Here is a 25,077-nt window from a genome sequence, read left to right on the forward strand (position 1 = left end):
ATACTTTACAAAGTGGATTATTGAATGCATACAAATTGGTTGGAGTAGAGACAATTATTTGTTAATTAATTGACCATTCTTGTAAGCAACTAGAAATCAATTATGTTATTGGTTGTTAGGTTTTCTTAATCTCAATTGTTGACTCTGAATCAATCTCGGTCTTTGGTTCTCCAACTAAAGTAGTATAATAGGGGATCAAGGGGTATTTGGAGTATACAAGTTTGAGAAACATTTGCAGTGATAGAAAATAGTCTAGTAGTGTTAGGAAGGGCACAATGATTGTATTGTTTATAACAGTGGGGGAATATGAACATGAGGAATTGGGAGATTGGTGAAGTTCTACCAGTAATAGGCAAGAAATTTTGTATCTCTTAGTTTTCTAAAGTTTAATATATTTCTCATTTGCAGAACTGGTTTTCCCTTGGGGGTTTTTTCAGGGATGATTTGTTCAAAAATAATGTCACTGTCTTCCAAATTTCATTCCATATTTCTTTGGTGAAGTTGTAGTTGTGTTATTATTTATTGTTAGTTGTGAGTTAATCTTCAGTAGTTAATTAATATTTTTAAGATAGGAGATTAATAATTAGTGATTGCAATAGTAATTTTCACATGGTATCAAAGTAGTATTGAGGATACAAATGGTTTGCCCTAGGAAATAAAATTGAGGGTTTATAAAACCTAGTTCACTTCTTTAGAATTTTTATTGCTTTATCCCTTGAGATGGCTTTAGCTGGTTTGAGAGATCATGACAAATTAGATGGTACCTAAAATTTTTGTGTCTAGAAGGCCAAACTTTCTTTATTGTTAGAGAAAAATGGTGTCAAGAACTATGTTACCAGTGTTGTAGTTGTACCTACTGACGCAACATAGCTTACAACATACAAGGACGATGCCAAGGTGAGGAGGATAATCCTTAATGGTGTCAAGGACCATTTTGTTCCACATATCTTGAAGTTAGATACAACGAAGATAATGTGGGATGCCATTCTAAAATCGTACTAAAATGCTACCACTTACATGAAGTTGATTCCTAGATAAAAGTTGAAGAATACCTAGATGAACAAGGGGGAAGATGTAGCAAGTTACTTCACTAAGCTTGGACTTGTCAAGGGCGGGTTAGCAACTATTGGAGCTAGCCCTAAATGGGTTTACTAAGCAGTGAGATGTTTTGTTCAAGTTGTTAGTGGATGAGACACCTTATTGAGTTGGGATCGACTATGGAGTGACTTCACTCTAGATGAGTTTAGACAAGTTTTATTAATGGGTCCAACAAGAGTAAAAAAAGTGAGGTGGAATAAGTAAATGTTGCTCTGGTAGGGAAAGGGGAAGAAAAGAAGGGGTCTAGAAAATGATCAAATTCAAAAAGTGATAAGAAGGACTTCTATAAGATCAAGTGCTTTGGTTGTCACAAGATTGGCCACTATGTCAGTGATTGTCCAGAAAGGAAGAAAAATGAAAAGAAGGGAAAGAAGTAGTCATTAGCTTGAACAAGTGCATAAGAACTCTCTAGTAGAATGGAAGATGAGTTTGCACTCATAACGTTTATGGTTAGCTCAACCTCATAATGTGTTTGGTATATAGGTAGGAGGACATCATTTTGTATGATAAGAGTTAGAGAGTTCTTCATTTATAAGGACACCAATATACATATTTCTATGGGGAACTTGTCCGAAATCAACCCAGTTGGGAAAGTCCTAAGGAGAATGGAAAGATAATTCCACTTCATAATGTGTTGTATGTGCTAGGCTTAGGTATGAATCTGATTTTTCTATCTGTCCTTTAAGATAAGTAGTATAATGCACTCTTTAGAGGAACAAATTTGCCGATCAAGCATAAGGATTGGAAATCACTGATAACTATTGGAGTTAGGAGTGGTTGACTTTATAGGTTGCAATTTGATACTCTAAGGCACTCATGAACAATAATAATCTTAGAGATCTTAGAGAGCTATGTCATAGGAGCATGGGCCATATTCATCATGGAACACTTAAATTTCTTTGTGAGACAATGACATGTGTTTTAGAGGTGCGCATAGAGCATGATGATGTATGAAAGGGATGTGTGTTGGGGAAGTTTGTGAAAGTATCTTTTCCAAGGAGTGACACTAGATCTAATGGTTCTCTTGATCTTGTACATTCAAATGTTTGTGGGCCAATATCAACAAAGTCTCTTAGAGGATATGCATACTATGTTACTTTCATTGATAATTTCTCCAAGAAGACCTAGATATACTTCTTGAAGACCACAGATCAAGTTTTTAGTCGATTCCAAGAGTTCAATGATTTTGTGAAGAACTCGATAGAAAGGAAGAAAAAGGTTCTTTGGTTAGACAATGGAGGGGAGTATAAAGGAAATGTCTTCTAGGAGTTTTGTACTAGGGAAGGAATTAAGAGAGTGGATTGCTCTTTACAATCCACATCAAAATGGAGTTGCTAAGAGGAAGAATCGTTAAATATCAGAGGCAAAAAGGGCTATGCTACATGACCAGGACATGCACCGGTACTTATGGGTAGATGAATGTAGTACAACAATAGACATTCAGGACATGGTTCCACACAAGGTACTAGGGAGAATAACACCAGAGGAAGCTTTCACAAGGAAAAACTAGGTGTTAGCAACTTCAAGATATTTGGAAGTTTGGAAAATTTTCATACTCCAAGTGATACACATGCCAAGTTAGATCAGACTATAGGGAGTGGATACTTTGTTGGGTATAGTGAAACCTCAAAGACATATATCATTTTTATTCTTGGGACCAAAATAATTATAGCTAGACGTGATGTCAAGTTCTTGGAGGACAACACATTCAGAAGGTCTAGAGATTTTCTAGCAGATGATCAAAGTGAGAAACTAATAGGAGGTCTAAGGCTAAGCCAAGGGAAAAAATCTCAAGTATAATTACTCGTACAAGCATAGGATTAGGTGGTGAAGATTCACATAATATGGAGCAACTGGTGCATCAAGAAATGCATAAAGAAGACATAGAGGTTGATGTTTCATCATGTACAATTGGCAATGAGAACTGCAAGGTTCAAGAGACACAAATGCATAATTAGGAATTTGTGGGAACTTCTAGGAAGAGTACGAGAGAATGAAGACAACAAACCAAATTCAATGATTATGTGACATTAGTCAATTAGTTGGTAGACAATGAGCCTTCCAACTATCAAGAGGTTGCACAACATCATATATGGCAAGATGCGATGGTTGAGGAATATTTTTCAATAATGCAGAATAATGTGTGGGAGGTAGTGCCTAGACCAACATATAGGGTACTAGTTGGATGTCAAGACAACATTCCCTCCATCAAATGAATGTCAAGATAACATTCTTTAATGGTGAATTGAAGGAAGAGGTATACATAGAATAACTAGAAGGTTTTGTAGCATACAAAAAAGTGACCCAGTGTAGATTGAAGAGAACCTTGTACAAAATCAAGAAGACTCCCAAACTTTGGTATGAGCACACTGATACATACTTGCTGGAAATGGGCTTTGTGAAGGGCGAGGTAGATGCTAACCTCTACTATTTGGCGGTTTGGGGTGAGGTTCTCATTCTTATTCTATATGTGTATGACTTGTTTCTTACAGGTTCACTAGGGCTCATAGAGGATTGCAAGAGGGACCTTGAAAAATAGTTTGAGATGAAGGATTTTGGACTTATGCACTACTTTCTAGGCATGGATATGTGGTAGACAAATGGAGAGATTTTCCTTGGTCAAGGGAAATATTGCATTGAGATCTTGAAGAAATTCAAGATGGAGGATTATATAGCCATGTTTACACCTATGATCACAAATTGGAGGAAGGTAGATACATCCAGGGAGAAGGATGTAGATCCCACCTTATATAGGTAGTTGATTGGTTTGCTTATGTATTTGGTCAATAACAATCCAGATATAACATTTGCAATAAACTCTCTTAGTTCATGTTTGAGCCAAAGTGAGTGCATTGGACAATGACCAAGCATGTGATGCATTAGTTGTGTGGTGCATTTGAGTATGAGATTATATATGTTCGAGGGGAAGGAATCAAGTTGATAGGATATATTAATGCAAATTGGGCAGGGAGTACAATGGATAAGAGGAGCACTTCAAGGTGTTGGTTCAGTGTGGGACTAGGAGTTGTCTATCGGTTCAGTAAGAAGTAGAAATTTGTGGCTTTGAGTTCAGCAGAAGAAGAATAAATAGCAACTAGCATGACCACATGCAAAGCTATATGGATTCAAAAGTTTCTAATTGCCTTGGTTAGCCAAAGGGTTGAGACTACTATGCTACACTTAGACATCAAAGTTGCATCAATTTGTATGGGATTCTCATGTTTCATAATAAGTCTAAACATATAGACATCAAATATCACTTCATCGGGGATTGTGTAAAATGGGGGATTGTTCAACTATAATACATACTTGTAGAGGAGCAGGTAGCAAATATCTTGACTAAGAAATTGGGGAAGACAAAATTCATATTCTTCATATAGGTTTTGTGCATAAGTTCTAGTTTGGTTAGCTTGGGCAGTTGTTTGTCCACTTGCTATTATTTAGTAAATAATTGGTTTACTAACAAATTGGTTGGAGTAGGGACAATTATTTGTTAATTAATTGACCACTTTTGGAAGCAACTAGAAACCAATTTTGTTTGTGGTTGTTGGGGCTTTTTAAATCTCAATTGTTAATTTAGAATCAATCTTGGTAGTTGGTTTTCCAATGAGGCCAATATAAAAGGGGGTCAAGGGGAATTTGGAGTACACAAGTTTGAGAAGCATTTGCAGTGATAGCAAATGAATGTGTAGTGATAGAACATAGTATTGCAATGTTAGCAAGGGCATAGTGATAACTCCTAGGATAGCAGTGGGGGAATATCAATAGGAGGAATTAGGAGGCTATCAAAGTTTTTCTAATAAAGATAAGGAATTTTATATCTCCTAATTTGCTAAGGTTTAATATATTTCTCATCTATAGAACTGGTTTTCCCTTAGGGGTTGTCTAAGGAGTTTGTCCCAACATACTATGTCATTGTGTTATAAATTTCCTTCCATATTTTTTTAGGTGAAGTTGTAGCTGTGTTATTACTCAATATTAGTTGTGATTTAGTTTTGGTAGTTGAATAATATTTTTAGATGATAGATTAATAATTAGTGATTGCAATAGTGAGTTTCACAATGGGATGTGCATTAAACAAATGAGAAAATTGAACAATCAGTTCAAAATTTGATGGGAGTAGTGAAAAAAAAATGTTGTAGTTGAAAGCAACATATATGGTAGAAATAGAACAATTGTATAATGAGAAAATTTTGGAGGAGTCATATAATAGAAATTGTATTCAACGGTCTTATTGTGAGATTTTCACACATTGCCCTATTGCAAATGGGGACCACCTCTTTTCACTTGGTAGTAGTCCTAGATACTTTTAGTTTAATGAGAATTTTCAAGTCTTTGAGTCTTAAAGATGAGTTTGAGTAACTTTGGCTCGTTGGGGAGTCAAGTGAGTTTGGGATACGAGTGAGAGTTGGCCAAGCAAACCAAAGGTGTGGAATTGGAGTCAAGACTTGTGATGCCTTGTTTCAGTGTTAAATTTATTTCATAAATTCAATTAAAGTTGTGGGTGATAATGTGTAATGCCTTGCTAAGGGATCCAAAAGAGTTAACCTAAAGTTTTACTAAGTTTGCCCAAACATTTTTTTTTAAAGATAACATATAACAACAATTATAAAATAACAAAAGAAATAATATACTATCATACATAAACAAACATAAAAGATTACATTCCTTAAGGATCCCAAGACGTTGAATCACATTTAAATTTAAATAATACTAAGTCCAATAAATAACACCTCCACATGAAAGAATAACTGCAAGTTCAATCCATTTAAATAATATACATTTGTTCCAAATGCCACTTGGCAATCATCAGAATGCACAATCATCCACTGTACATGTCATAGGTATGAAAGGCTGAAAGAATATACATCATATAAAATAGATTACATCATCCCTTTCAGATCCATGAAACAAAGTACAATACAATAAGTAAAATCATCCATCATATAGATATAACCATTCCTCATAATACACAAAGATAGAATGAAAATAAATGCAGAACAAGGAACTCCAGCGATGGCATCAATGGACGAATCTCAATGGTAAAAGTAAAAAAGCACTACCACCTGACCTCATGGTAACCCAAAAAGGTCCACTCCCACTGTATTGAGGAGATAGTCTCAAGTCCCAAACAAGATAACAATCCCAAAAATCAAAGTAATATCTAGGTCAAGGAAAACCCTAAAAGTAATCTAACTCAATGTTTCCAAGATAAAATGATATCTAAACCCAGAGGCAAAAAAAGACACATAGGGAATCTACTATGCAAGAAGACAAGTGTCATGAGTCAACTCTAGAGTTACCCTGGCAGTCTGACTTGACCTCACCCCCCTAGTGACTCTATGTGGCACTAGTATCCTTTCGTATTGACAAGGCATAGTAATGATGCATGGTCACAACCAAGCATCCTCTCTACTCCCATCCTAGTTTGTACTAGCACTCAAGGCATGGGAAAGGAAAGGAAAATACTCTTATTAGGTTCATTTTACTCTCATTTAGTGTAGTGTTTTCAGTTATTAAGATAACCAACAATGGGTTACCCAGGCAACCACTTTCGGCTCTGGTCTCTATTGCAAGCCACTTCCCAACATTACATATAGATAACCCACCCTAAGCTCATAAAAGTAAAATTCAAAGAATCATAGTTTTCACCTCAGCCCTATACAAGTGACTAGAAAGCATCAAAAGATAATTCACAATAACACCTTAGTCCTTTACAAGCAACTAGAAAGCATCCAAAAATAATTGATCGAAGACTCAAAGATTAAGTCAAATAGATCACACCATTAATCTTAGTTTCACACAAGAACACTGGAAAGCAATAACGAACAATAGATCCAAACTCATCATAGAGCATACCAGACCCATTACCATGGTTGAGTATAAAAGATCGAGATCAAAACATCATCACAAAAATATAACTCTTGAGCCTTTGGTAAACATCCTAGGATTGGTCAACGCTCTAGTCAATCCAAACCCCAAAACATAAGACAACATATAGTTAACAATGTAGTTTCATAATTTTGTTTGATTTTGAAGACACACCATCTTAGTTTACAATAAGGTTTAAGTTTTCGTTTCAATGTAAGTTTTCAAGTAGATGAGATTTACATTTTACCGTTACAGCTTAACCCATTCTTGTATTTGAACATATTGCACAATTACCCTTATCTTATGATATTACAAGGATTACAATTAAATATCCTAAAATAATTTAAAGATAATTATTTATTAAATTATTAAAATAATAATGATAGATTATCTAATAAAATAATTACAATTTTATTAAAAATTAAAATCAGTAATAATAATAAAATAAATAAATTTAAACTTTATTAGATAATGTTTATTATTAATTAAAACTTAATTATACTAAAATTAATTAATAATCATTAAAAAAATTATATTAATAACTTATTAATCATTAATTAATTAATAAATAACAAAATTTATTAATAAATAATAATTAAATTTAATAAAAATTATAATTAATAATTTAAAAAAAAAAATGCATGTGGTAAAGCATTTTAGGCTCGTTGGTCAGCCTTCAATGGCTGCTGCCATAGTAGCCTATGATCATAGTACTACTATGAGCAGCTACGACTCAAATTGTTGCCAGGAGGGGAGGTGGGGTATGGGTCCCGCTTCCCTCCCAATTTTTTTCATTTAATTTTTTTTTCTTGTTTAATATAAATTATTTTTAACACAAGCCCCCCTATATATATATTATAAACACTACGAATTTAGTCTGATAGGAAAACCAATCAAAATTTTCATTCTAAATTTTGATTTCATTTCAAAACTATTCCTAATTAAAAAAATAACAACTATTCAATTTATAGAATGAGGGTTTCTTAATTTCTTTTCAATCCTCATATATAGATAGAATTCAATATGAATGCCAATAATTTCATAATGAAAGATTGAAATATTCATCACAAATGAAATTTGGAAAAACAGATTCAACAAATATGTTGTAGATAGGAATTTCAAAGAACATAATTCATTGTGCGAATAAAAAATGAGACTCTACCTGAATTTGATGCTAATATGCAACCACTCGAAGATTGTGAGAGAATTCTCTTTTCTCTCAAAACCTTTTCTCTGAAAATCCCTTCTCCAAAAATCTCTAGTCCCTCCGAAATGAACTCTCAATCTCTGATAAGGAGTTCTCTCCTAAATTCGGGGCACTAATTGTGCGATCATGCAAGGGAACTCATTGATCACAATCTTTTAACTCTTTATTTATGTTTTTGAATATTCATGCACACTTTTTGCAATTTAAAATATCTTTAATAAATTAATTTCTCTTTCTTTCTTTAATTAATTTTTGAAGAGTTTTTCGATAAAATATTTATTAACTTAAGTAATAATAATAGTTAGCATTTATTTAAAAATGATCTCCTAAATATATTATTATTAAATTAAATAAATATTATTATGCTCTAAAATTAGAACTGTAAATTTCTCTTTAAATTTAATTCTTTAATTTAATTAATTTCTCAATTAATTAAATATAATTACATATTGAAATTATCTTAATAATTTTTCATTAAATTAAAACATTAAATATTCTTTTAATTTGACTTAATTAACAAAAAAATCACCAAAGACCTACAAGACGAAATATGAAAACCATCATAAGATACCACATACAAGATCAAACTCAAAGGTTATAATCATGAATTTACATCATATGATGAATTTGAAAGGGTAATCATCTCAGATACTTGTCCTAATATTTTTGAGGACAATTGGTTTTAAGGTTAGGATTTGGACTCAAGAATTTATCTCCCCTCTCTTACCATTGAGATATTGCGATAGGGTATGCTCATCCTGACAATTTAAGGAAGTCGATACCCGATACCTGCAATATGTATAAAATCCACGCATGTACAAACACATATATTCTAAACTAAATAGGCAATGACAGGAAGTGGTGTATCATGTAGATCCTAACTAGCAGGTGACTACAACTCCCTTCCTTAACCACATTAGAAACGTCACACATAAAGAGAACATACACACATACCATACACATGCACTATGGGGGTAAGTATCCATAGAAAACATGTATAAATAATCCAACTGACATCATTAAATAATTGAAATCACTATAAATAATCATCATCAAAGTATAATCATGCATACATGAAGTAACTAGTACCAAAGTATTCTCATCATATAATCAACTGAGTATGAAAACAATATCCAATAATCTAGAAAATAATGCTACTAATCATCAAGCATAAACATAAACAGGGCTAAAAGAGTTTGGCAATAATAACTGAAAAATAAACTAGGGGTAGGCACTACATAGCGCATTGATTCATAAAATTTGGCTAACTCTATTTTTTTTAGGAACTCCCAAAATCTAAAAGTACAAATACAATTACAAAGGGAGATGTAAATTTGATGCAACTATGAGAAGTGAAAAATGTGAGGCTTTTAGACATTTAGATTGAACGAAAAATGAGAAGTAAATTGTAAGGAAATGTTAAAACTTAAAGCTCAAGCTTTAACACTTCTATGGGAACATGAAGTGGTTGGATCTCAACCATCCCATGTCCAAGATTGAACATTAAGAGGTTGGGTTTTGACCCTCTCATGTTCCCATTTATGGTTGACAACCTCAATTCTTGCCTTTATGTTGAAGTAAAATTGTCATTACTAGAGCTAGGTGGAATTAAGGTTAGTAAAATTCAATTTTTTCCCCTCAAAGTGTGATCAAATTTTAGATTGTTGTGTAAATTAGATCTAATATAATACCTTTCATCCTTTATTATGTTGCAGATGCATTTGTATTAACTGTTATTGATATATGCTCCATTTGCAACAATTCACAATATAAATATAATATTGAGGAGACATGTCCCATGTAGGAACATGTCCCTATGTGACTCCTATCACATAGGGACATGTCCCTACATATGACATGTCCCATCACTTAGTAAATGTTGCTTTACAATAGTTTTAACCAAGTACAATTACAACTAATACTTGCCACATCACTATTGCCAATCAACATTCACAATGACCAATCAAGATATGATTAATGTAGGTGTTACGTAAGGGAATCAATGCTTAAGATGTCTGATAACTATATGATTTGATCAATGATTTACAAGACTGATTAACGTGATCAACTAATTCAATCTTGTAATAATAGTAATCATCAATTAATGTAAATGCAAGGATTATACACACACAATATTGAATATACACACACACACACAATATTGAATATGTGTGTGTGTGTGTGTGTGTGTGTACACACACAAATACACATATAATGACTATTAATCATTGATTATAATGATTAAATTAATAATCATATATAAAAACACATGTATAATGACTATTAATCATTGACTGTAATGATTAAAATAATAATTATAATAACTCATTTTTCTCATGATCAATTTAATATGACTGATGCTACCACATTAACACTCCCTTTTATCTAGGGGGGTAAACACAAAAGAATATCTCTTTTAAATGTAACATTGAATTTTATGGAATGTTAGTAGATATATTTGTTTAGAAGATATCTACCGTTAAAGATACCATCTTATTATTTCAGGAGTACTGTGTTACTCCTACAAGTAATCATATTGCCAATTAGTGTATAAAAATGTGCAAAGCACCCAAGATATCATATTTCCTAAGCAATGCAGGATGAAATGAATGAGTCTTACTATTATACCCGAGCTTAAGTACTCATTGAGTAATTCTACATGCACCAAGAAAAAGAGTTGGGCATAGACAACATTGAGTAGTCATATTATACTAATTAGACATAGACTATTGAGCTACAAAGAGGGCACCGAGAAAAGAGTACATTGAGTGAGAGTATGTTAGAACATTGTATTTACTGAGTGTCATAGAGGCTACATCAAAGTTTGAATTGACCCAAAATCTGATGCAACACAATCATGCCCAGTGGGAAGAATCATTTACGCTAATCAAGGTAAATATTTGAGTTGATTTTCTTGAACAATGTGTATTTCTTGTTGTTGATTTCAAGGTTGGAAGGACCAACAGTAATAAAGGATGAAAGAAGTATGAAATGGTATACAATTCTAACCATTGATTGCAATCAGAGAACTAAGTTGCTACTGTATAGATCATTTGTTTCTACTTTCTCATCATTATAGTAGTTTTCTAAATCCTTAAGAAAGGTGGTCTTGAAAGTCTTATGTGTAAATCTCTTAATCGAGGACACATTTGAAGAGTGTTGTAAAATCCTTGAAAAATGTAGATCCTCACAAATTTTATTGTATACTCCTAACTGTGTAAGTCATTAGAAATGAATACACATTGTAACCCTAACAAGGCACCCTCTTACAATAGTAGTGATGGATTTTTGGGTACCATCCCCACTACAGTTTTCCCTCTAAACAAGGGTTTCTACGATACCAAATGAATGTGTTACCTTTCTTCCTAGGTTTCAACATTCTCCAACTAAAACATATAAGATTAGGGATTATCAAGTTATAGAAGGGAAAATAAAAGTTCTAAATTGGTTCAAGGCTATTTTGTTTTAGAGTATATTGATTCACCCCCCTCTCAACATCCCATCTCTCCTAACTGTTCCAAAAATTAGTATCAAAGCTTAGTTCTATCATTGAAGGTTTTATCACATGAGAGTAAAAGATCGAAGTCATGGAGAAGTATAGACTAGACAAGATTATTGAGAATCAGATACTAGAGTTGAGGATGACCATAAATCAAATCAATTAGTTGAAGACCAACCTGAAGCAGTCCTTGAATAGGAGAAAATAATTTTCCCACCAAACAAATGAGAGAACCTCCCATGAGTAAGTTATTGAAGAATCATCTAATGGAAACACGTCTGATGAATCTGATGCTGCTATAGCTAATCTATTAGAGAAAAATCACAGTCTTAATCAATAGGTTAAATCACTAAAAAGAGAACAAGAGTTGCAGTCTACTAGGATGTGTAGTAATGGAACAAAAGAGGAAGGTTGAGCATGACAAGCAAATGATGAAAGAAGACAAGAGACAAATTGCTGTGAGACTCGATGTAAAAGATCAAGAGATTTCAAAATTGATACAAAATCACTTTGACATGAAATACCAACTACTCAGTGCAAATCATGAAATTGGTAGGAAGATGGAAGAAATTGTTGAATTAAGGACTGAAAATGAAAGACCAAAAAGTGAATTGAAATATAAGAAATAACTCATTGAGATAATAAAGAGACTACAAGAAAGTTTCAAAACATTGGATGAACAACTCAGAGGACAAAGACGATCAAGGGATACAACTGGCTTAGGCTATACTGACCACTCTACAACCGAGCAAGGAGAATCATCAAAAAAAGCCAAGAAAATAAATATGTACACCAATCCAAATCCAAAGAAACCAACATGCTATCATTGTGGAAAGCTTCGACACAAAAAAAATGTATGCAGGAGTAAAAATGGTAAGAGCAATGTTACTCCCAAGTTTGATGGTTTTTGTTATCATTGGTAGATCCAATTTTATCCAATCATCAAAGAATTATGCATTTAATTGTTACTCCTATACTTGCAACAAATTTGGTCACAAGTCATAAGATTGTAGATCAATGATGAAGCCCAACTAGAAACCTAGGAAGAAAGGTAACACAATCAATCAGGATTACAATACATGATATTCATGTATTGTATGTGGAAATTATGGTCATATTTCCATAAGTTACATGAGATTACACTTTGGAGGAAGACTTGGTAATTGGAGGAACTCTGGAATGGCATGTTATCATTGTCACAAGGTTGTCCATTTAAGCATGAACTGTAGAAACCAAGTGTCAACACCAAAAGAAGTAGATCCAAGAGATAAAGGTAAGATAAATATAGAAGAAATTCATGAATAGATCAATAAGACATGGACAAGGAAGTCATAAGAAAATGAAATAGTAAATGCAAAAAATGGTGGCACCTCATCCAATGGATTAGGTGTAGTTCCACCAATTCCAACTAAGCCTTAGGAGAAGGTGAGGAATTGCATTGCTAGAGATTTATCTTACACTAGTTCCTAGAATGAAGTGGAAAGAAGTCCATATTTGCATAATATTTGATGCACAAGGACAACACATGAAGTCTAAAAATATTGTAATCAGGCAATTTTACTGAGTTTGTTGATAACTAAGTGCCAACAGTGACAACCGAGCTAGTAATACTAAAAGTATTGCCTGAGTTTAAGACAAGTTTACCACTTTAGCCAAGAAAAATGGAAGTGTGAGGTGTTTGTGCAGCTAGTGGAAACCAAGTTGATTAAGGATGGCATAACGTGGAGTACGATGCATTTAATGTTCCCTAGTGGTCATAAAGGTAACTTTATTATATATATTTTGAGGTTTTCAAATTTTTACCCTACATTCAAAGAGAAAGAGAAAATTCGAGCAATTTTTGCTAAGGATTAGTTGCAAAAGTTTCACAGTGTGAATTTAGCAGCCAATTTTGTTAAGAAGGAGATTATTGAAAATAGATTGATATAAGTACATTAATATGATAAATGTGTTTCAATCATTGTTTTGTCAGTAATGTCAAACTTGCTATTTTGTTGATAAGACAATTGCTTATATGATTTAAGTACTATCACTTATTTGATTGATGAAGAGGATTTGATAAAAAAGATGTAATAATAACACCTAGAGGAAAGGTTGAGCTATGATATGAAAAAGGAGTACAAGAATTAGCTAAGATAGTGGTAACATAATGCATTGATAATCTACTTAAGGTTGCAAAAGTTGTTACACTAAGAAAGTTCAGAAGAACAAGTTAAACAAAGTTTGTCTGCCAAGCTTGATTGAATGGATAGTAGGTGCCGAGAAAAGTTAGTGCAAGCTGAGCAGTAAAATTAGTTAGAGCTAAGTAAAAGTCTATTTTAGTGTATGCTGAGAAAAATAGTGGATGCCGAGTAAAGTTTAGTTGATATCAAGAACCAATAAACTTTAGTTCGTGACGAGTGATTTTTTAGAGGCTGTCGAGCATTAGAAGCAAGTTAATACCAAGTGCTAAAATTATTAGAAAGATCATGAATTCGATGGATCTTAGATGACAAGTTTGTTTTCTTGGATTGTGTGAACTAGGTGGAAGATAAAATTGATGAGCTAGTGGCACAAAATTCATGGTAAACCGTTTTGAGGTGACTTCAAAGAGGATTGAAGAAAAAGTTTCTAGAAATGATATGGAATGAGGGGTAGATTCATTGAATTCTACCTAATCTATCCTAACCCTAAATTGGACAATGGAGGATGAACGACAAAAGATCTTAATTCTCTATTTATAGGGATGGCTGGTTAGAAGAAAATGTTTGTCATGTGTGGGAACCTAAGGAAGACAAGGAATCAAGGGTATTAATTCATTCAATGACCTAATTGAGAGTCTATATTTGAATGTTAAGCAAGAAGGCTTAAGAGTATGGATGCTTGAAGAATGAAAAAGCTATCAAAGTTGAAATGTGTGAAAGTCAAGTAGAATGTAGGACTGAAACAAAGATTTGTAATCTACAAATGGAGTTGTAAGTTGTTATTAGATCAAACTTTATTGTTACTCTCTAATAATTGTATCAGTCTAGGGTAAATCCTTTGGATTAAGGTTGACCTAATATTCATTTGTAAATCTTTTAACTGGGTGACATTCCAAGTCAATGGTCTAAAGTCCTCTAACAAGGCTCACTCCTAACAGGGTGATTGAAATCCTTTAATAGGGTCACATTTAACAATGTGTATTGTAACTTTTAATAGGGTTGGCCTTTCACAAGACATCATTTCAGAAGAGTGAAAAAGAGTAGCATGTTACTAATGGTTTTTCCCAAATTGGGTTTCCATGTAAATGATTGTGTCAAGTGTGTTTATGAATCTGTTATGTTTCATGTTTATATTTCTACAAATTGATTTGACAGTAACCTACAAGTTTTAAGTGATTGCATAATCTTATGGATGCATGCATGATGTTAAATGTTTTATGGGGTCACCAAGCTATGAAAAGTTTTATTTATACATCTGGACCTTGGATAACTGATTCACCCCCACTCTTAGTTATTCTAAATAATTCCAACAAATTTATGTACCAAAGAAAGTTGGAAGAAAATTGAGTGAAGAGTAAAGTATTTGCTGGAACCCTACAAGTGAAAATAGCTTCAAGTTTTACCAGTGTGAAATGAAAAACCAAGGCAAAGGTGAATCTTGTTAAGTTGATTCATAAGGATTCTTTTGAAGAGATGAATTATAATTATACCTGGAAATTGCCATACAAATAGACAAGGTGGGTGTCATATCTTCAATTTCACCTAGGGTTTTACTTGTTAATGATATTTATTCCTTTTATCATTGTAAAATTGCCAAAGTTAGTGATCATGAACTTCACGAGGCATATGAGGAAATGTGCACTGATGAAAATCTAAAAGATGAGTATAAACACTTGGAACCAACTGGTCTCATTCATGCCCTACATTTTCCAAAAGAATTCAAGATAAGCTAGATTAGGGTAGTGTTGAGTAGAGTGCATGATATGCAAATGTGGCTAGATGAGACAATCAAAATCACTAAATATGTTATTCATATGGTCACTAGATAACTTTTTATAGAAAACGTCAAAACCATTCAGACGACGTCAAGGAATGAGATTCAAGAGAACACCAAAGAACAATGGGATGGAAGAGGTCTAGAATTGGACAACATAAGTGACTTAGAGATAAAGTTCAGAGTGTATGTGGTTGCATACAAAATCTTTCAAGCATAATAGTGTACCATGCATGATAGTTGACATAGGTTACAAAATTGTGAAGAAACAACATAAGTACAATATTGCTGAGCTACTGCTAAAGTGTAACACCCCACTTGGGAACCTAATATAAATTAACCTACTTTGTTACAATGTTCTACTAAACATTTTGTTTCTTTAAAATTTTATACAACATAAGATAACATTGGGGAAGCAATATAAACATACACATCAAATACACATAAGGAATTATAAATTTATAGTTCCCATTCCTCAAGGGTACCTTCATGTTAAGTCATGTGTAAGAAAGCTTTATTAATTAATTTCAATATTAAGCACAATTTTCATAATAACACATGAATAAAAAATACAAAATCTCATAAGTAGATACATAAATAAAATTGATACAATGAAGTACCCCCAAATAACATCCACTGCACATATCACACGGTAAGTAATAATAAATACAAGTACATCCAAAATATAATACATCATCCCATAGGACCTCAAGGTACAAAATCCATGAATGCATGGATACAAAATTTGAATACAAAGTCTCGAAGATAAGAATAAGAATGATAATGGTACAACTACATCAATGAACATCCAATACTACCAAATGGCGAGGGACCCAAATGGTAAGAAGTCACTACCTCTCAACTGTGTAGTCACCTAGTCAAGCTCCCACTCCCACAGTGTAAGGGAGATAATTTATGATCCAACACGAATAATCAAACCAAAAAATCAACAATAAAAATCCTAGGCAAGGATCCTAAAAGATTTCTACAACAATTGATACTACTTGCGAAAAAAAAATCCCAAAGGCAACCTGAAACAAAAAAATACAAATATAAATAGGAAATCTAAGATGCATATGGGGAAGTGTCATCACATGAGTCAACTCTAAGTTTACCATGATAGTCTCTCTAGACCCTGACCTCAATGCGACATTAATAATCCTTTCATACAGACAAATAAACTAACTATACAAGATCACAATCAAATATCTTCTCCCACTCTCATCCTAGCCTGTACTAGATTGGAACACTTAATATTTTTTTTTTAATTTTAAAGCCCCCATATAATGTGTAGTGTCATGACTTAATAAGTTACTTACAATGAGTTACCCTAGTAGCCACTTAGGTCCCTATCCCTCATTGCAAGAAACTTCCCCCCTTTACACCTAGATAACCTACCCTAATGCTCCGTGCAAAATAATCCAATTAATACCAAAGCATTCTCATAAACCATAATCATGAAAGTCACTAAAATAAAATAATGGAGCATAGGAAAGAACATTACATCCACACAAGGATTAGTTATCCATTTGAATAAAATCACAAAGAATCATCCATTCCATAATAGATATCTCATAATCATAGTAACAATCCATAAAGTCTCATAATCATGAGAACAATAAACCAATATCAATAACATCCATCTCCATCATAGAGTACATCACACAAAGAAAACCATTCAAATTATAGATTTAATCATAAAGTAACATACTTTGCAACGCAACCATCTAGAACATAGATCAACATAATGATAACCTAAGGTGATCAGGTGAATCAAACTTAGCAAAAATAATGGTCATCAGCCCCTTGGTTAAAAGACATAATGATTGAAATAAGATAGATTACTCACACTTACACTCTAAATCATAAATGGACTAATCGAGACACAAAAATGGTTGCATGATAAACATAGAAATTAAAACCCCATAGCCTCTGATGTACAATACTAATTGACCAACTGCATAACCCCCAAAACATCATAAAATAAATTCCAAAAAAAGCATATACTTGAAATCACAATACTAATAAAAGTTTAGTTTTGCAACAAAATTAATTTATATTCTTAAAGTGCAATTTGGCTTAAGAGTTGATGTTAAAAAACAAGCATAAGTTTCTATGGTACAAGTGTAAACAAATTCTTCATATATATTAAATCACCACGATTAAATAAAATTATAATGATATTATTTCTAATAATTTATTGAATAATGTAATATTCATCTCAAAAATTAACTCTTAATTAAATATCAATATTATATCAATTCTAACTATTTCCCATTATCATGCTATTACTATTTTAAACAATCTTAGATTATAAATGACTTTGTTAATAATATAAAATATTATATAAAATATTAATATCAATATCATTCTTAGAGTATTACTTTAACGTCCATATAAGTCCAATATTCATATTTAATTTTCATTGAACTCATAGTTCTATTATAAATAGGTCAACTTCAATTATAATTTAAAATTTATATTATATATATAATTCCACCCATTATATTAGCCAACTTCACTATAACTCATTTAAAATATACTAAATAATAATTAATATTTATTAAGTCGCAACTACACTTGCATTATAAATATTTAATAAGATTTCATTCTACCAAGAGCTAACTAAACTTAATGATATAAATAAAAGATTTCTTTTTTAAAACCCACTTATAAATATATTATTTATTTATTTTTCAAAATAAATAAATAATAATAATTTTTAATTAATTTATTTTAAAAATTGAAATTAATAATTAATTTTTCTTTTCTATAATTTTGAGAATTAATATATATAAATTAAAAATAAGCTTGCATGCATTATTTTTACATGTTTGTGTATTTTAAACATGAATGATTATTCTATCAATTTTTTTAACATACATTTATTCATTTTCACATGCATAAATATATTCAATCATTTACTTGGATAACTACATTGAATTCCATGTATATATTTATACCTTTTCTTAACATAGTTCTTTTTATAATAAATATATTCTATTTTATTTATAAAATATGTAAATATATTTTTACAAATAATTTTTAATTTTTTTTTAAGATATTAGATTTATCTTCTAATTTACATAATAATATCTAATTTATCTTTGACTTTCAATTTATTTTAAAATTATAAATTATTTACAAAGATATTTAATCAAACTCAAAATTGGATGAATATTCATATTTTAAAATTATTTTGCATGTAAGTTTTCCCAAGGAGCACCTAGGGTTTTGATGGATTTCATGCAACATGATTTTTGCTAATTTTAAAACAGGAATTTTTATATTTAAGTTTTACCAGGACTTTCTATACAAGAATAGTAAATATTTTTCTTCTAATTTATCGAAAACGCATTCATAAATTCTAACAATCACTAGAACACAACTTGACAGACACAAAGAAGACAATCTTTTAAAGGATAGATTTGCAAGGTTCTCAAACCCTACCTTAAATCTGCCAACAAAATTTCCAAGATAATGCAAGCCCAAATTACACGATCCAAAATACTCCTAAACTTTGAATTTATTCTTTAACTTCAATGTTAAATCACCATGAACCTTTGTGTAAACCTATTAATTCCAACTCTCCATCTAGTTGCTCTCCCAAAACCCATCTCTCTAAAATAACCAAAAAGTCTCTAATAAAGAGCCCTAACCCTAACTAGAATTTCTTAATTTTTAATTTAATAAATGTACACACTTAAAATTGTCCCAAACACTATATTAATTCATTTAATATTTCCTTTGACATTATAATTAATTAATTATATTTTTCATATTCTTCCACTTATTTAATTAAATAGGTTCATTTCTCTAATGTATTTAAATACATCCCCTCTAATGTATTAAATTTATTTAATGCATAGTGCTCCATAAAATCCCCTTTAAATAAATTCTAATTTATTTAAATCCCTCCATTTTTAAAAATTCTTTAATCCTATGATTAAGTTAAATCCTATTTAATTTAATCCTAATCCCATCCTAAAACCTACTCTATACCCATCACTCTCATCCTTCTAATCCTACCCATTAGTTAATCCCACTTAAGTAATTCTAAACACCTTTCTAAACATATTTTAGTTGTTGAAGTTGATGAACAATCAACCCCACAAGTCCCAAAAATCACCCGCATGCAAACACTTGTTATAGAAGAGAAAAGCAAAAAGCTGTGGAGGCAGGGATTGCCAAATCTATAGATGAGACATTCTTGATGAGCGAAAAAGAGATTACTATAATCAAAACTGAAAGAATAAAATTACAAAGAGATCAATCCTTATAAAAGGAGATCAAAACCCAAAAAGGGTAACCTAAAGCCTAAAAAAGCTAGGTTGCACATTATAATTAATATAAATATTAATTATACGTACTTAAGATATAGCTTAAGAAAACTAGAGTAATAGGCAACTTATTTAATTAAATCAAAGTGATTTAATTAATAAGTGTAAACAAATAATTACTCTAACACCCCCCCTTAAGCAAAGCTTAGAAGGTAAGCTAACCTAGCACAACTATGAAAGCAAATTTGGGTCTCGACAACAAAGGTCTAACGAGGTAACCAATCACAACAAAATCTCTATGAAATGGAGAAATAGAGAAAACCCACATGGGAAAAACTCTACTCCAAAAAGAGATAGAAAAGAATGTTCCAGAAGATAAGAACAAAGAGTGATCATGAAGAGAACCACTGAAGCATGAAGAAGCCACAAACTCTATAAAAAAGAAACTGCTGATTTGAAGAACCTCCACAAAAATAGAAGGCACAAATTGAGAGTGTCTATATGGTAGATGATCCATCTCATCGAAATGCATAGGTAGCCAACCACTGCAATCCCCTAGTATATAGGATCAAAAATTGAATACATAGCTTACTCCAATGAACCATTGAACTAAGGAAGCATTAGAAACAACACAAGAACCCCCCCTTAATGTAGACAGGATGAGGTGACAGGCAACTGAGAAAATGGGCCAAAAAACTCTGACAATAAATGAACTAGGCACATCAAGAGTGAGGTACAAACACCTATAAAGACATGTGTCATTGACACATCATGGGGCTAATGTCATAGAAGGGACACTCACTTGACAAAGGAAGAGGGCCTAAACGACAATCAATTATCCCCCCATGGCACTTTATAATATAGTGCGAGTACAATAAATCAAAATGATTAAAAGGATCTCAAAACACATGGAGTGGCACTTTATCTTAGTGCATTTTCATAAAAATACTTAAAAATTATATCAACAATGATCAAAAAGGGAAAAAAGCTGATAAAAAGATAGTACAAGCCATGACAAATCATCTGAGGTAACAAAATCGATCCCCAAACCTGAAACAACCAGGATATCCACCAGAATGAAAAAGGGTAGAAGACTGAATAGAATGTGTATGGAGTGGAATATAGAACAAAAACCAACACCACTAGTTCTAAGAGCATGGAAACAACTTTTCAATGATATAAAGAAGTCCCAAATCAGAGATTAGATGCTCAAGAAATGCCTCCCGAAGTGCAAAATAGAATTTTTGAATTTGACTATGTAAATAGGAAAACAAACAACATTAAAAGTTCAAATAACCAACACCATCATATTGGGCTTGGAAAGAGCTTTCCGCTGATATAAGATTCATCAAAAAATACCTCCGTATGACAAAGATACGGCTGAAAAACCATAGACAACTTTTTAAGACAAAACAAATCATAGAAAAGATGGTTTGAAGGCTGTCAAATTTTGGCTCCAAAAATTATGACATCAGCACTTGTGGTTATCAGACCTGCTACATTAGTACTTTGCTGATGTCACTGCTATCTCAGTACTATTAATCATTTAGGCATCCTTTTTAGGAAGATTTAAAAAGGTTTTTTTTTGAAAAAATAAAACTCTTTGAAGAATTAAAAAAAGAAGAAAACCATGTGCTTTTGAAAAAAATCATGAGCTTTTTTTTTAATAAAGCCTTTTGTTTTTGTGATTAATTTTTTTAATATAAAAAAATTGTCTCCTCAAAAAGCGTGCCCAAATCTAGTAGCAAGTTTTTTTGCCTCAAATTTCAATTGTGTCCAAATTGGACAAATTCTATATGGAAATAAGAGTTTCTGGGTGCTACAAATCCAACATTGAGGTCTATTTGGGCTCAAAAAGCACCAAAAAAAATGACCCCCCCAAATCCAATACAAAATAACTCTAAAAAATGAAACACTTTGAAATAAAAAAAACACAGATCTGAAAGCCAAGAAAAATCTCTCATAAATTGAATAGGGGCATGAAGATCTTGAGCTCTGATACCATTTTGAAGTTGATGAACAATCAACCCCACAACTCCCAAAAATCAACTGCATGCAAACACCTGTTACAGAAGAGACAAGCAAAAAGCTATGGAGGCAGGAATTGCCAAATCCATAGATGAGACATTCTTGATGAGCAAAAAAGAAATTTCTATAGTCAAAACTGAATGAATAAAATTACAAAGAGATCAATCCTTATAAAAGGAGATCAAAACCCAAAAAGGGTAACCTAGAGCCTAAAAAATCTAGGTTGCACATTATAATTAATATAAAATATTAATTATATGTACCTAAGAGATAGCTTAAGAAAACTAGAGTAATAGGCAACTTATTTAATTAAATCAAAGTGATTTAATTAATAAGTGTAAACACATACTTACTCTAACATTAGTCCCTAAGTGTTTGCTCACACATGTGTGAGAAACTCAAGATCCAAGAAACCCCCCCTTTTATCAATTTATCCAAAAAGCCTCTTACAACTCTTACACACTTGTCCCCCTTTCCTTTCTCCAAAGTTTCTAACACATGTGTGAGCGAACCTTGAGCCACTACTTTCACCAAAAAGGTTTATGTTGACCTTTGCATGGCTTGTCCCCTTAGCCCATGTGTCTCCCTTGTGACACTTATGTGGATGCCACATAGATGCCACCTCCCCAAGGCCTCTCTGAAGCCTATAAATAGAGCCCTTGTCTCAAGCATTTCCCATCTCCCTCATTTGCATTGTTATCATGCTAGTATAGTTCTAGAGCTCTGGAGTTTTTTTATGCATTTTTGTTAACTCTTTGGTAGTTGTTAGATTTCATTCTTGTATTGATAATTTAGTTTACTTTCTTGCATTCATCTCCATTTCCTAGAATCTTTTAAGAATGACTTTTTCCATAGCCTCCTCTTGAAGCATTCCTCACTCATCTAGCTTAGATTCATATCTCATTTTCATACTTTAATCATTGAAGGGATTCATTCAATTGTTATATTTGGGAGAGCACATCCACATCCCTCCAACTAGAGCACACCAACAAGGCCTCTTGTGGGTGCCCTTGTTGAGCTTCTTTGAGGTTGCATGGGGAGTATTTTCTTTTGGTTGTATTAGTCTAGTAAAATGCAAGGATAGTTAGTAGTTCTTTGTTTGATTTAAATCTTGATATATGCAGATGCTACTAATATTTTCTTATTTACGTGTGCTTCCTATAGATTAGATTTTCACATATAAATTTTGGTATGCTCAGTGGGAGCCACATCCCTCTTCCACTTCCAAAAATTCTATCAAAAACTCAGATTTCATTGTAAAAATTGCACATTGTCATCTTTGTGAGGATGCTGTGTCATTTGTGAAGACGCTTCATCATCTTCATAGATTAGCATCTCCACCCGTGACATTTATTTTTCAAAACAATTTTATATTGGGAACCCAACCATTCTATCATCTTCGATTCATATTGGTGTCTCCACAATTTTGATTGTCGTATACATTATTTTATCTGTTTTTTCATCTCCATTGTGGGTGGCCTATTATCTACAAGATCATAAATTGTTGTCTCTGTAGTTTAGCAATAAACTGTCATCTACATTTTGGGTGGACTTAATCCTGTAATTTCATTAATTGGTCATCTTCGTAGTTTAGTAGTAAACTGTCATCTATGATGTGTGCAGACTTAGGCCTGTCATTTCATTAAACTATCATCTTCGCTGTCAGTGTTTTGTCATCTGTGTGGTGGGCAGTGAAAAGTCAATGCTTTCAATATTTTGTCATCTATGATCTTCTATCATCTCCGAGTTTTGGCATCTTCGATACTTATTTGTTGTTTGTTATTGCAAGGTGTAAGTGAAAAGTATATCATACTGGTTTGTGTTCTGTCATCTGTGAGTTTGTCATCTCTACCTATGTCCTATCGTCTCTGATTATTTGCAGATTGTGTTATGTTTTTTATGCCTAACTCACTAATTATTTGACATATAGGGATTGCTAATTTGATTTTTATTGCCGAAGACAAACCTTGAAGTATTTTTAGTGATTTTAATCACTTCAGAGATTTATAGTGATTTTAATCACTTGTAGGATTTAGATGACAAATGAACTTGTATGAATTAATCACTTGTCTTTGGAATGTATGTTGTAACTAATACCAAAATTCAAACCAAATCTTGAATGAATTTAAAGGTAATATTACACATACACTCTTTGATATTTTAATGGAATCTACACACGTTTTATTGGAATGAATGTTGTTCAAACACAATCTTGAATGCCTTAAGGAATGAACAAGCTTTTCATCGGAATGGATGTGTAGAGTAACAAAATGCAATCTTGAACGTATTAAAAAAATTGACATATTTTTTATTGGAATGAATGGTTAGATAGAAAACACACTCTTGAATGTAAGAATGCAATAAAATATTTTGATTTAGGTTTAAAACATGCTCATACAATCTTGAATGCTTAAGGGAAAAAGAAGCTTTTTGTGAAACATTTGAACTTGGTTCGTAAAATGAATACACTCAATCTTGAATGACTTAAGAAAATTTATTCTACTTTCATCAATTTTCTTATGTTAATGAGGACTGACTTAATTTTTATTGACGACGATGTCAAGTTGGAAAGAACAATGTATGTTTAAACATGAGTGTCTTCAAGAGTAGATAGAAAAATAAGCTTCATTGGAAAAGAACAAGTTTCTTTTAAACCCCGAGGCCTCTTACATATTCTCTCCTCTCACACCTTTGGGTGATCTTGAGTGCATAAGAAATAAGTGGTCTTGTTTTTATTTTTAAGGGGTTTGCTTGGAAATTTCACCACTTAGGATGACCTCAACTCCAATGTTTTGGCAGAGTATAAATATCAGGAGGTGAATTGAAAGACACCTCTATTGGAAGTAAAATTTTGTCACTCTTGGATAAGCCCCAAAGAACTTAATACCTTTGGAAAGTGAAGGTGAAGATTTGGGTTACTATCTCCTCCCAACTATGTGGCACTATTTTCTTTCATCTATAGATTTAGGCCTCACATACCTTGTGTATATGGAGGATGCACTCTAGATAGTCTTTGTACATTCTAGCTGCAACCTTATTAGGATTGTTGATGTGTTCAACGTGCTTGAGTGTTTAAACATCCAAAACCAATACCAAACATCAAACAATTCTAAAATGAGTGAAATGGTGAGCTAAAC

Source organism: Cupressus sempervirens, chromosome 8 (assembly GCF_028749045.1).
Source record: "Cupressus sempervirens isolate cs-2001-9-10 chromosome 8, ASM2874904v1, whole genome shotgun sequence".
Classification (NCBI taxonomy): domain Eukaryota; kingdom Viridiplantae; phylum Streptophyta; class Pinopsida; order Cupressales; family Cupressaceae; genus Cupressus; species Cupressus sempervirens.